Below are 12,172 nucleotides of genomic sequence, written 5' to 3'. Positions count from 1 at the left end.
GCAACACGCCGCGATCGGAATTGGGTACGGGCGGCGCGTGCCGCCGGAGGTGTCGCCCGCCAACGAAAGCAACACGCCGCGAACGGACTTGGAATGAATTTCTCGCTCGCCCGGCGAAAGCAACACGCCGCGAACGGACTTGGATGAATTTCTCGCTCGCCCGGCGAAAGCAACACGCCGCGAACGGACTTGGAAGAATTTCTCGCTCGCCCGGCGAAAGCAACACGCCGCGAAGCGAACTTGGAAGAATTTGTCGCTCGCCCGGCGAAAGCAACACGCCGCGAACGGACTTGGATGAATTTCTCGCTCGCCCGGCGAAAGCAACACGCCGCGAACGGACTTGGAAGAATTTCTCGCTCGCCCGGCGAAAGCAACACGCCGCGAACGAACTTGGAAGAATTTGTCGCTCGCCCGGCGAAAGCAACACGCCGCGAGCGAACTTGGAAAAAAGCGGCTTGTGCGGCCGGAGGTGTCGCCCGCCAACGAAAGCAACACGCCGCGATCGGACTTGGGTTACGGGCGGCGCGTGCCGCCGGAGGTGTCGCCCGCCAACGAATGCAACACGCCGCGATTGGACTTGGGTTACGAGCGGCGCGTGCCGCCGGAGGTGTCGCCCGCCAACGAAAGCAACACGCCGCGATCGTACTTGGATTACGGGCGGCGCGTGCCACCGGAGGTGTCGCCCGCTAATCAAGGCAACACGCCGCTATCGGGCCTGGAAAAATTTCTCGCTCGCCGGCGAGAGCAACGCGCCGCGAGCAAACTTGCGCCTGTTCCCGAGTTCTCGCTTGTACCGCTAACGAGCGAGCTAAATGAGATTAATTAAATGAGAACGCATTGGAAAGTTTATTCGTGCAAACACTCCGGCTTCGCTTATCGGCATCTTGCCTGCATTCGTCCACGTATCGGTCGTAGAATCTCGAAGATTGTGCATCCGACGAGTGGTAGCCGGGAATTAGCAGATATCGTAATAATCGTGTCGCGCGGTCGTGCGGAGCGTCGAAAAGTACGAAACCTTTGTCCGAAACGTATTTCCGTATCGTAGCATTATCTCCTCGTAGCGGCGCTACTCGCCGTCAAGTGCCCCGGAGGTACCGCCGGCGGGCGACGGACTTGGTGAAATCATTCGGTCGTCCGGAGGTGTCGCCCGTCCCGGAGGTGCCGTCCGTCCCCTAAGTTGACGCCGGCCGTTATGTGGTGCCGCACGTATAATCACGCCCGTAACGAGCCGTCTCGGTTGCCGCGCGCGTGATTTCGCATCGGGCGAGTGTTCCGTACCGTAATCGCGGTCACCGCAGCTTGCGTGTTGCGTATCATCCGTAATAATTCGAAATATATGTCTCCGACACGTGGGTTTGAGAGACACGTTTCGAGTTAGTAATCGGACAGCGCCCTCATGTCGAGCGAGCGCCGAATAGTAAGTAACTTTCGTCCGAAACGTTTTTACGTAGCTCTCCTCGTTGCGGCGCCGTAAATCGTCGTTAAGTGTTCCGGAGGTACCGCCGGCGGTCGTCTGACTTCGAGAGATCATTCGGTCGTCCGGAGGTGCCGCCCGTCCCGGAGGTGTCGCCGGTCGGCCGTGGTTCCCGGAGGTGTCGCCCGGCCCGGAGGTGTCGCCCGGTCCGGAGGTGTCGCCGGTCGGCCGTGGTTCCCGGCGGTGTCGCCCGGCCCGGAGGTGCCGCCCGGCCCGGAGGTGCCGCCGGTCGGCCGTGGTTCCCGGAGGTGTCGCCCGGCCCGGAGGTGTCGCCGGTCGGCCGTGGTTCCCGGAGGTGTCGCCCGGCCCGGAGGTGCCGCCCGTCCCGGAGGTACCGTTGGTGCTTATACCTTATTGTCCCGGCATTTCGTTTGTTTCCTTCTTAATTAATGCTAATTGTCGTTGTTTGACATTCGCCATACGGCTATCGTGATAATATTTTATCGTACAATAGGACTTTTCGATCGTTCGCTCTCCGCGACAATGTCTCGATTGAACGCGCCTTTCGGCGCTCGCGCTCGCATACGGCCGTGCGTAGGACCGTGCGTCGCCGACCGCCTGGCCGGCCGGTTGGGTACTATAAGAGATACGTCGCGCTCGGCGCGTCGAACGAGTCGAGCGAGTCCGGACGAGTCGTAAACGTACTTTCTCGAGTCTCTCGCCACTCCGGCGTGTTTCGACCGCTCTCCGTACCGTCGCCGACCGCTTGGCCGGTCGGTTGGGTACTATAAGAGGTAGGAGAGATTAATATTGTACGTGTCGCGCTCTCGACGTTGACAAACGAAGAATCGCCCGAACGGGTCGAGAACGGATTTTGTCGAGTCGCGACTCTGACACGGAGAGAACATTTATATAAAATGTTTGATTTTGGAAACCACGAATATATAAAATAATATACGATCGTCGCAGAACGCGCCGCCGCCAAGTCTTCTCATGCTTGGAGGTTGCGTGTCTCGCGAGAACGTACGTTCGACTCTCGCGTCGTCTTGTATTCCTCTTCGCCGGGGATTACGGTGCGGCTCTTCTCGTTCGTCGCCGAACGCGCGCAAAATTAACGCACACTTATTTATTACGAGCACAGCATTGCCACGAGTCGGTGTCGCAAGACCGAATGGCTCTTATGTGGCGCGCACGCCTCTAGTGTGTTGGCCGCGCGGTTCCCTCTCGTTTCGTACGCAGCAGCGGAATCGTCGCGCTTACCGAGCATCTACTCCACGGATACGAGTTTGCGGGAAGAGTTGCTTCTTCCCGCTCGCTTTGTACGCCGTAGCGAAATCTTATTGCTGGTCGTGTGCGGTTAAACGCGTACGAACCAGACAGAACAGTCCTCGACGTCTAAGCATCGCCATCGTCGATCTAGCGTCAGGGTGAATCGCGCGGTCTCTCGAGACCGCGCATCATAACATTTGGGAGAATAAGAACACGAGTATTTTGATCTTGTGGATTTTTGAACGGAGAGGAGGAGGAAGAAGAGGAGAGGCGGCGGCGTCGGGGGTTTACTCTCGCCTCCGTCGTTCTCTCGTACGCTTTACATAATAGCGTTAAACACAGCAGAGTGTCGCCGACCGGCTGAGCAAGACCGGCGGCAAATAAAATGGCACATACGAGCGTGTCGCGCGCGCGTCGGTGTTTCGGCATCGAACGCGCGCGCGCGCGAAAAAGAGCTAGCGACGAGTCTTCGGGCTCGCTCGCGAGTTACTCCCTTGCGAGTAACCGAACACGAAGCTCCCCGGTTGATCCTGCCAGTAGTCATATGCTTGTCTCAAAGATTATAAATGTAATTTATTTAATTACATTTTTATTTTTTAAATAATACATATATACGTTCCAAAAAATATAAGCTATATTATTATATATGTGCGTGTGTGTGGGTGTATAACTATCATTTAATACACATTCACGTTAAATCACATCATTTAATCATATTTAATAACTATATCACTAACATATATAATTAATACTTATAATAAATCATTTTTAAAGTAATTTTTTTTAAATTCTAGTTATCACTTTATCAGAATTATGAAAAAAAATTGATACAATTGTTAGAAAACTTAAATGTGCATAACTTTTTAATATATAGGCATTAATAAAATAAACATAGTGATTGTTAATTTTTTATGCTACAGCTACGCATAAAAGTACTAAAATACTTAGAACTTTAAATTACTTTAATATTCAACTGTATATATTATTATAACTTTTCTCGTTTTATACTATATTTAAAAAATAATATTTAATAATTACTTTATTGCACTTACAACTATGCATATGTATTTAATACTGTAACCATTTAAATAATAAAATATATATATAATTACTGTGTATGAAATTAATACATTCAAAATAAAAAAAGTACATATGCAAAAATAAACAAAGTGATAAATATAAGGCCAACTTATCGAGCTGAATATTCGAGATGTTCAGTCAACTACCATTTATTACATGTATAAATTATAAAACTACAGTCATTATATTATATTAAAACTAACGCAAATTAACGCAAATTACAATCATTCTATAAACGTTTCGACCGCACGCGGACTTCTTCAGTATAATTATTGAAAAATAAATTCTTACAATTCACATGATATCGAAATTTAATTATAGTTATTCAGAATCGAGAGTTTTTGAGCAATTAACGCGTGTTTCAATCCGTCCTGTCCAACAATGTTCGCCTCGATATGATCTCTGATTTTGTTCAGATCTCGGATGATTTCATCGTTAATATGCGAGAAATTAACCCGTACCGTAGGCGCTGCGATTAATAAGAAATTACCGATCAACGTATGTCCAAATTATAATATATATCCCCTACAATTGGTAGTATGCTTACCTATCATCGTTCTTCTTGACAATTTTGCTACTTATTAACAGTTATTAAGGATGACACTTAACAAACAACAATACAGAAAGACAGCTCATTTTAAACTCTACTTGATCGGAGAGCGTGCGTGTTTATATATGATCTAATATCTATGTTTTACTCGTTAATGTCCTATTTGTCCTATTATTATTTATTGTTCGCTAATATATCCAAAATATCAAAATACGACTCGCTAAGTAACTCAGTATCTTTGTTTAAATTTAGTCCATTTTTTTGTTCCTTGATATGTAGCATCTCAGAAATGAGTCTTTTATAATAATTATTTTCGTTGTCCATGATCTTAACATTGTCCCAATTAAAAGTATGATGTTCATTTATTATGTGTTCAGAAATTACTGAATGTTTCGTTGAGTCCAACCTAATATTATTTTTATGTTCTTTTATTCGCGTCTGCAATTGCCTCTTTGTTTGGCCTACATAAGATGCATTACAATTATTGCAACTGATCTTATAAACCACATTCGAATTGCATGGATGTTTAGTTTTATCTTTCTGTGCTTTAATAATATTATCCAGTTTGTTGAGACATCTATACCCTACCATACAATTTTTATTTTTCACCGAGGAAACAATCATTTCTGAGACCCTATCTATATACGGAATGACAAAGAATTTTTTATTAACCGAGTCATTTCTTATACTTTTAAAATAGAGAACGATTTGAATGGTTTGTTGAAGAGATGGCTTAAGGAAGATTATATTTCAAAAAACGAATATTATAAATTACGTTGTAGTGATTCTCTCCTTCCAAAAGCGTATGGATTACCTAAAATCCATAAGGAAAACTATCCGGTTAGAATCATAGTTTCATCGGTTGATACGGCTCTATACTCGCTGGCTTCGTTTTTACAAAACACCTTACGAACTAGCCTACCCAAAGCGAAAAGTCATATTAATAATAGTTTTGATTTGTACAGCATATTGTCTGGTAAAAAGATTGATGAGAATGATAGGATGTTTTCCTTGGATGTGGTGTCTTTGTTTACGAACGTTCCTCTGGATCTTGCGATTGACGGTATTAACGATAGATGGGATCACATTGGAATAAATACTAAAATACCGAAAAACGAATTTTTGGGGGGTATAAAATTCATATTGACTTCTACATATTTTACATTTGATGACATAATTTATAAACAGACGTTTGGGACCCCTATGGGGTCACCGTTATCACCAATTATTGCAGACCTGGTTATGCAAGATCTTGAGGATACAGTTCTCAAAGCGTTGAATTTGGAATGTTTGTTTTATTTTCGTTATGTGGATGACATAATAGTGGCCACCTCTATGACTAATATGACTCAGATTGTGAATAATTTTAACAACTATCATGAAAGACTTAAATTCACGGTCGAACAAGAGGTTAATCATAGCTTGAATTTCTTAGATTTATCACTTAAAATTATTAATAACAAAATATATATAGACTGGTATCAAAAAGAAACCTTCTCAGGAAGGACGTTATCATTTTATTCAAACCACCCATTATGCCACAAAATTGGAATAATATATAACCTTGTAGACAGATGTCTATTGCTATCACATCCACTATTTTTTAATAAAAATTTGGAGTTAATTATTAATATACTCAGAAGCAATGGTTACCCTCTTGATCTGATTTTTAACAAAATTAATCATCGGATAGAACACATCATATCTAAGGGGAGCATTTTAGAGAGACAGGCCAACATAGAAAGAACAAAAAGTATAAGAAATGACTCGGTTAATAAAAAATTCTTTGTCATTCCGTATATAGATAGGGTCTCAGAAATGATTGTTTCCTCGGTGAAAAATAAAAATTGTATGGTAGGGTATAGATGTCTCAACAAACTGGATAATATTATTAAAGCACAGAAAGATAAAACTAAACATCCATGCAATTCGAATGTGGTTTATAAGATCAGTTGCAATAATTGTAATGCATCTTATGTAGGCCAAACAAAGAGGCAATTGCAGACGCGAATAAAAGAACATAAAAATAATATTAGGTTGGACTCAACGAAACATTCAGTAATTTCTGAACACATAATAAATGAACATCATACTTTTAATTGGGACAATGTTAAGATCATGGACAACGAAAATAATTATTATAAAAGACTCATTTCTGAGATGCTACATATCAAGGAACAAAAAAATGGACTAAATTTAAACAAAGATACTGAGTTACTTAGCGAGTCGTATTTTGATATTTTGGATATATTAGCGAACAATAAATAATAATAGGACAAATAGGACATTAACGAGTAAAACATAGATATTAGATCATATATAAACACGCACGCTCTCCGATCAAGTAGAGTTTAAAATGAGCTGTCTTTCTGTATTGTTGTTTGTTAAGTGTCATCCTTAATAACTGTTAATAAGTAGCAAAATTGTCAAGAAGAACGATGATAGGTAAGCATACTACCAATTGTAGGGGATATATATTATAATTTGGACATACGTTGATCGGTAATTTCTTATTAATCGCAGCGCCTACGGTACGGGTTAATTTCTCGCATATTAACGATGAAATCATCCGAGATCTGAACAAAATCAGAGATCATATCGAGGCGAACATTGTTGGACAGGACGGATTGAAACACGCGTTAATTGCTCAAAAACTCTCGATTCTGAATAACTATAATTAAATTTCGATATCATGTGAATTGTAAGAATTTATTTTTCAATAATTATACTGAAGAAGACCGCGTGCGGTCGAAACGTTTATAGAATGATTGTAATTTGCGTTAATTTGCGTTAGTTTTAATATAATATAATGACTGTAGTTTTATAATTTATACATGTAATAAATGGTAGTTGACTGAACATCTCGAATATTCAGCTCGATAAGTTGGCCTTATATTTATCACTTTGTTTTCAATACACGAGCGACAATTTATATTAATTTAGCAAAAATAAACTCTATAAAATCTATAATTAAACGTAATAATAATAAACTGTGCAATAAACGTAATAATAAACGTTCAAATATTTTATTTATTATATATTAAAATTATTATATTTAATAACCTGTCCTTTTCTTGTTTAGATCTCCTCATTTTCGCATCTCTTTTTTTGTTCTTCCTTTTTCCTAAAAAGAAATATGTGATTGTTATACATAGGTGCAATAAGTCAATTCTGCAATAAATATTCTATACAAAAATAACAATAAGTTCTTAAATGTTGTATTTAATTTAAAAAAACTAATACACGCAATAATAAACAGATAGTGCATGTGTTCACCCTCTTTAAAATCAGTTTCTTATAAAAATAAAAAGTTTGAGATAAGATGATAAAATAGTTAAATTGAGGTATATTATATATAACTTACAAATCTCGGTCAAATCTCTGCTTGGCTAAAATTAGCCATCTTGCAATTATATCCTCAACTTCCTTATTTGTTAAATTGGTTCTTGAAGTTCGCGCAGCATCTAACAACAAGTTTAAACAGATATGTGTGGTTATAGATTATATAAAAATTTAAAGCGACTTAATTTTATATATATATATATATATATGTATATATGTATATATACTATTCAAAATTATTTTATATTCCTATGATTACATATTATTGAATAATGATATTAGAGTTCTAATAGCATCATCCAATATAACCATGCATAGAATGCTATATATGAAGTGTCAAAAATATGTCAATAAAAACATTTCTGTGATTAAATATTTATATACTTACTTATGATACATATAGTAATGCGAAGATTTTTAAAGGCATTTTTCTATTTTGCACCAGCCCAACTATATTCCATTGCTAATTTATTTGTTAAAATATGTTTCATCATGTACGAAATCACATCATGATGATCCTTACCTCCTAAAAAGCTCCATTGTCTTGTCTAAAAATATAAAATAATTTAATTAATATTAGTTTATGATCTAAAAATATCAAAATAATAAACATTTGTTTTTCTCTTATAAAAAAAGTTAACATTACTTTTCTTTTAACTTCTTTAAAATTATTTAACATTATATAAATAAATAAATATGTCCAAAATATTGCTTTTTATAAGACATTTCAATAAAACGTTTCTAATCGTAAGTATAAAATGATAATATTTTGTATATACCATTTCTGCAGCAACACATTTGTTTTTTAATTGATTATCAATTCTCTGTAATTGTTCTACGGTATCTGCTGGCAAATCGAAATCATAATGTTCATTTCTTTTTAAATCCGTTTCCTCATTTTTTCTTATGTGATTATCCAACTTTATTAAACGTTCATCAATTGTTGTAAGATTTAACAATACTGCATTTAGTTTCCTGATAATTAAATTATGAAAATCTGCAAAAATAATTGACACATATTATTGTATATCTACTCATTGTCAGATTATATAAATATTACGAATTATATACCATTTTAAATATATGTTTACAGTGATATAAATAAAAAAAGTTAAAACTTTAATAATATATATATATATATATATAGGTAAGCTTTTACAAAAATTTAAAATTAATAACAGATATATTTTTACCTACATCAATCTCAGCATTACAAGTATCGGATGTAGATATTGTATCTGAATTTTGTGGAACAAGGTCATCTTTATTTGCTGTTCGATGTTCTTGTGAACTTATAGATTTACTATATGTAACTGCAGACTTTTTAGACTGAATATTAATTATTTTTTCATTACTTATTTGTATCGGAGGCTTAGTTATTTTCTTATAATTTTTTATCAGTGGTTTTTTTATTTCATAAGTCATTTTGCTTTTATTTAAATCGTTTGATATATTAGAAGTTTCATCTAAATCATTGCTTGTGTCAGTTCTATCTGAATTATCAGAAGAACTTGAAATTTTTTTTACTCGATTCATTTTCTTATCACCTTGTATTAATGGTGTCTTTATTTCACAGATTTTGCTCTTATTTATTGTTAAAGCTTTTGGTGTATTAGGAAAATTATCTAACTCTAAATTATTGCGAGTTTTTAATTTATTGATGCTTGTGTCGCTTGTATCAGAATTATCAGGAGATGAACCTGTATTTTTTTTTGCTCGTTGATATCTCGATTTTTTGAGGTTATTTCCATCATCACCATCTATATCGGATATTTGTTCAGCTAATTTAAGTTTGTCTATAGCTTTATCATATGTATCTAAAACGTATAAAATTTTTGAATATTAAAAATTAGATTTTTGTTTTTATATATTTTATAATCAAATATCACTTAAAATTTAAATTTTAATATATACTTTTAATACATATATATTATAATTTTAATTTATATAATTTTTGATAAAAAAATAAAATACATTTTTTATATTACTAACCGCTGCTACCAAAAATACGGATTATTTTATATAATTGCCAATCATCAGAAGGAAATATTCTTTTCATAATTGCTTTATTTATCTTAATTTGACTTGTATATGATGGCCATTTACATTTCTTATTGTTTTCAGTTAACCATTCAGAAGGAACAATTTGTAAACCATCTTCGAACTCCACAATATTATACGCCATAATAACTGTAAATAAAAATTGATCAGCATTGAAATTATAAATAATCTATGATGTAAATAATATGATAAAAATGTGACGATAATAATAATAATAATAATAATAGTAATAATATATGCAATTTTTATTAGAGTATTATAATTACGTTTAATTATTTAATTACAAATGCAAATTAATATTAAACATGTATTATTCAGTTGTGTGTAACATCGGAAATATAATATAATTTTTTTTTATAAGGCATTTTCAACATTTTTGCTCTAATTTTATCAAACTCCCATGTCTGAAGATGAGAATATTCAGACATGATACCAATATTTAAAGTTAATGACGAAATAGGCTGTGTATATAAATCTTCCACTAACACAAGTACTTTGCCAATAGCATACATTTTATTGTCATTAGATTTAATGAAATTTAAAATTGACATTATTTGTCCATTTTCAAAAGAAATGCAATTATTTTTTGGATCATCACAGTTAATATAATATTGATTATTGCAAAAAATTTTATATTGTTGTACAGAAATGAAATCTTTCGTAATAGGACCATCACAATGAGAGCGTGTAAAACATTTCTCCATATCGTATGAATTTGAATTTATTTTGAATGTTTCATTATTATGTATTGTCTCAATTTCTGCAAATCTTCTTGTTAATTGCTGTAATGGTTGGTTAGTTTTACGAATTAATTTCTTTAACGTAGACATATAATTCTCAAATTTAAATGCACTAAATTTATCCAGAGCACCAAATTGTTTTACGTCTGCAGCAAGATGTAATAAATTATGAATATTATGTGAAATATATTTAGAACCGTAGATAACTTGAAATGATTTTACAAAATGTTTTAATAAATTTTCTGCATATTCTATAATAGAAGTTTGATATGTTAAAGTAGGATGTGCAAGAATTGTGATTGCTACATGTAATGTTAGAAAATTTAAATATACATTTTCTTGTAGTATTCCTTTCAATATAATAGGACCTGTATATAATAAAAATTGCCGATATTCTGTGGCTTTCCAATGTTTGATATACTTTAATGATCTTGGTTTTCGAGCAAAATCAGAAGGAATATAATTGCGTAACTTTATTAGTTTCTTAGAAATTTGTTCTTTGTCTGAATTTGATAATCTTATCTTAAGTGGTCCTGAAAGCCATAACATAATAAGTTTACGCATAACACCCAAACATACCAGGTGCATATAATCTAGTGGCACATTTGTAACTAAGCCTAGATTTGGTATATTTTTTAAAATTGTGTCACCAGTTTGATAATCAAGATTATAAGATCCAGTAAAAAATTCTTTATCATTACGTAACATCATATTAGATGTGTATGGAAAACATATATGTCCTTCTATATTATCACCTTCAATAATGCATTTAGTGCAACTATTATATCCAGTGTGTCCTTTTACATTTAAAATAAATGATTTAGCAGGAGCGTCACAAATTATTGCTTTAATTTCGACTTTTATGATCTGTCCCTCATAATCAATCCCATTATTTATAAAAGCAATAGCATCACCTACAAACATTTTTAAAAACTCATTTGCATTTTTTGGTTTTCCTTCACCATAATATAAGGCAATGACATATACATTGTTTATAATATTATCTGCACATAATATTGGCCATAAACTCTTTGTGGAAGACTTATATATAGGTAAATCATCAATATTTATAAATAATTGAATGTTATCAAGAGCAAAATTCAATCTTTTACGTTCTTCAATAATTTTTAGAAGAGCTTTTTCGAGACCTAAGTGACAGTAATCTCCGTTTTCAATTTGTATAATTTCAGTTGATTTAGGAGTTTGCAATAATGTACGTGGATCTTTAGGCAAAGTATAATTAGTGTGTGTTTGCAATATCTGTAAAAGGTGACGGAGTGATTTGAGTGATATCTTTTCTTCAATAGCCCATTTACTTATGTCATGTATAAAAGTTTCGTTATCATTTAAACACAGATTTTCATAATTGTTATCGACTATAGCTTGCAGTTTATTTGCATCCGTGTAATTTTGTATCATACAGGCATTATTTTCATTCAGAAAGTTAATATTATTTTCATCATAATATTGATTTAGATTTCTATCTGAGTATACTTTATCAGAATCACATAAAGACGAAGCATTCTCATCAACAACAATTAGTTGATCATTATTATTATTAATTATTGCCATAGAATCCGCAGAATCAGTCTGATGAGTTATCATATTCATATCTGTTACTGTGTTTCTTGCAACTAATCTTCGTTTATGTCTTGCACTATAAAATATTGAGTGTTTTCGTTTGCGACCCATATTTTTCACAAAATATATTTTTTT

This window comes from Nylanderia fulva, unplaced genomic scaffold (assembly GCF_048542155.1).
Source record: "Nylanderia fulva isolate GAGA-0341 unplaced genomic scaffold, ASM4854215v1 Scaffold558, whole genome shotgun sequence".
Taxonomy (NCBI): Eukaryota; Metazoa; Arthropoda; class Insecta; order Hymenoptera; family Formicidae; genus Nylanderia; species Nylanderia fulva.
This window is presented reverse-complemented; position numbering follows the sequence as displayed.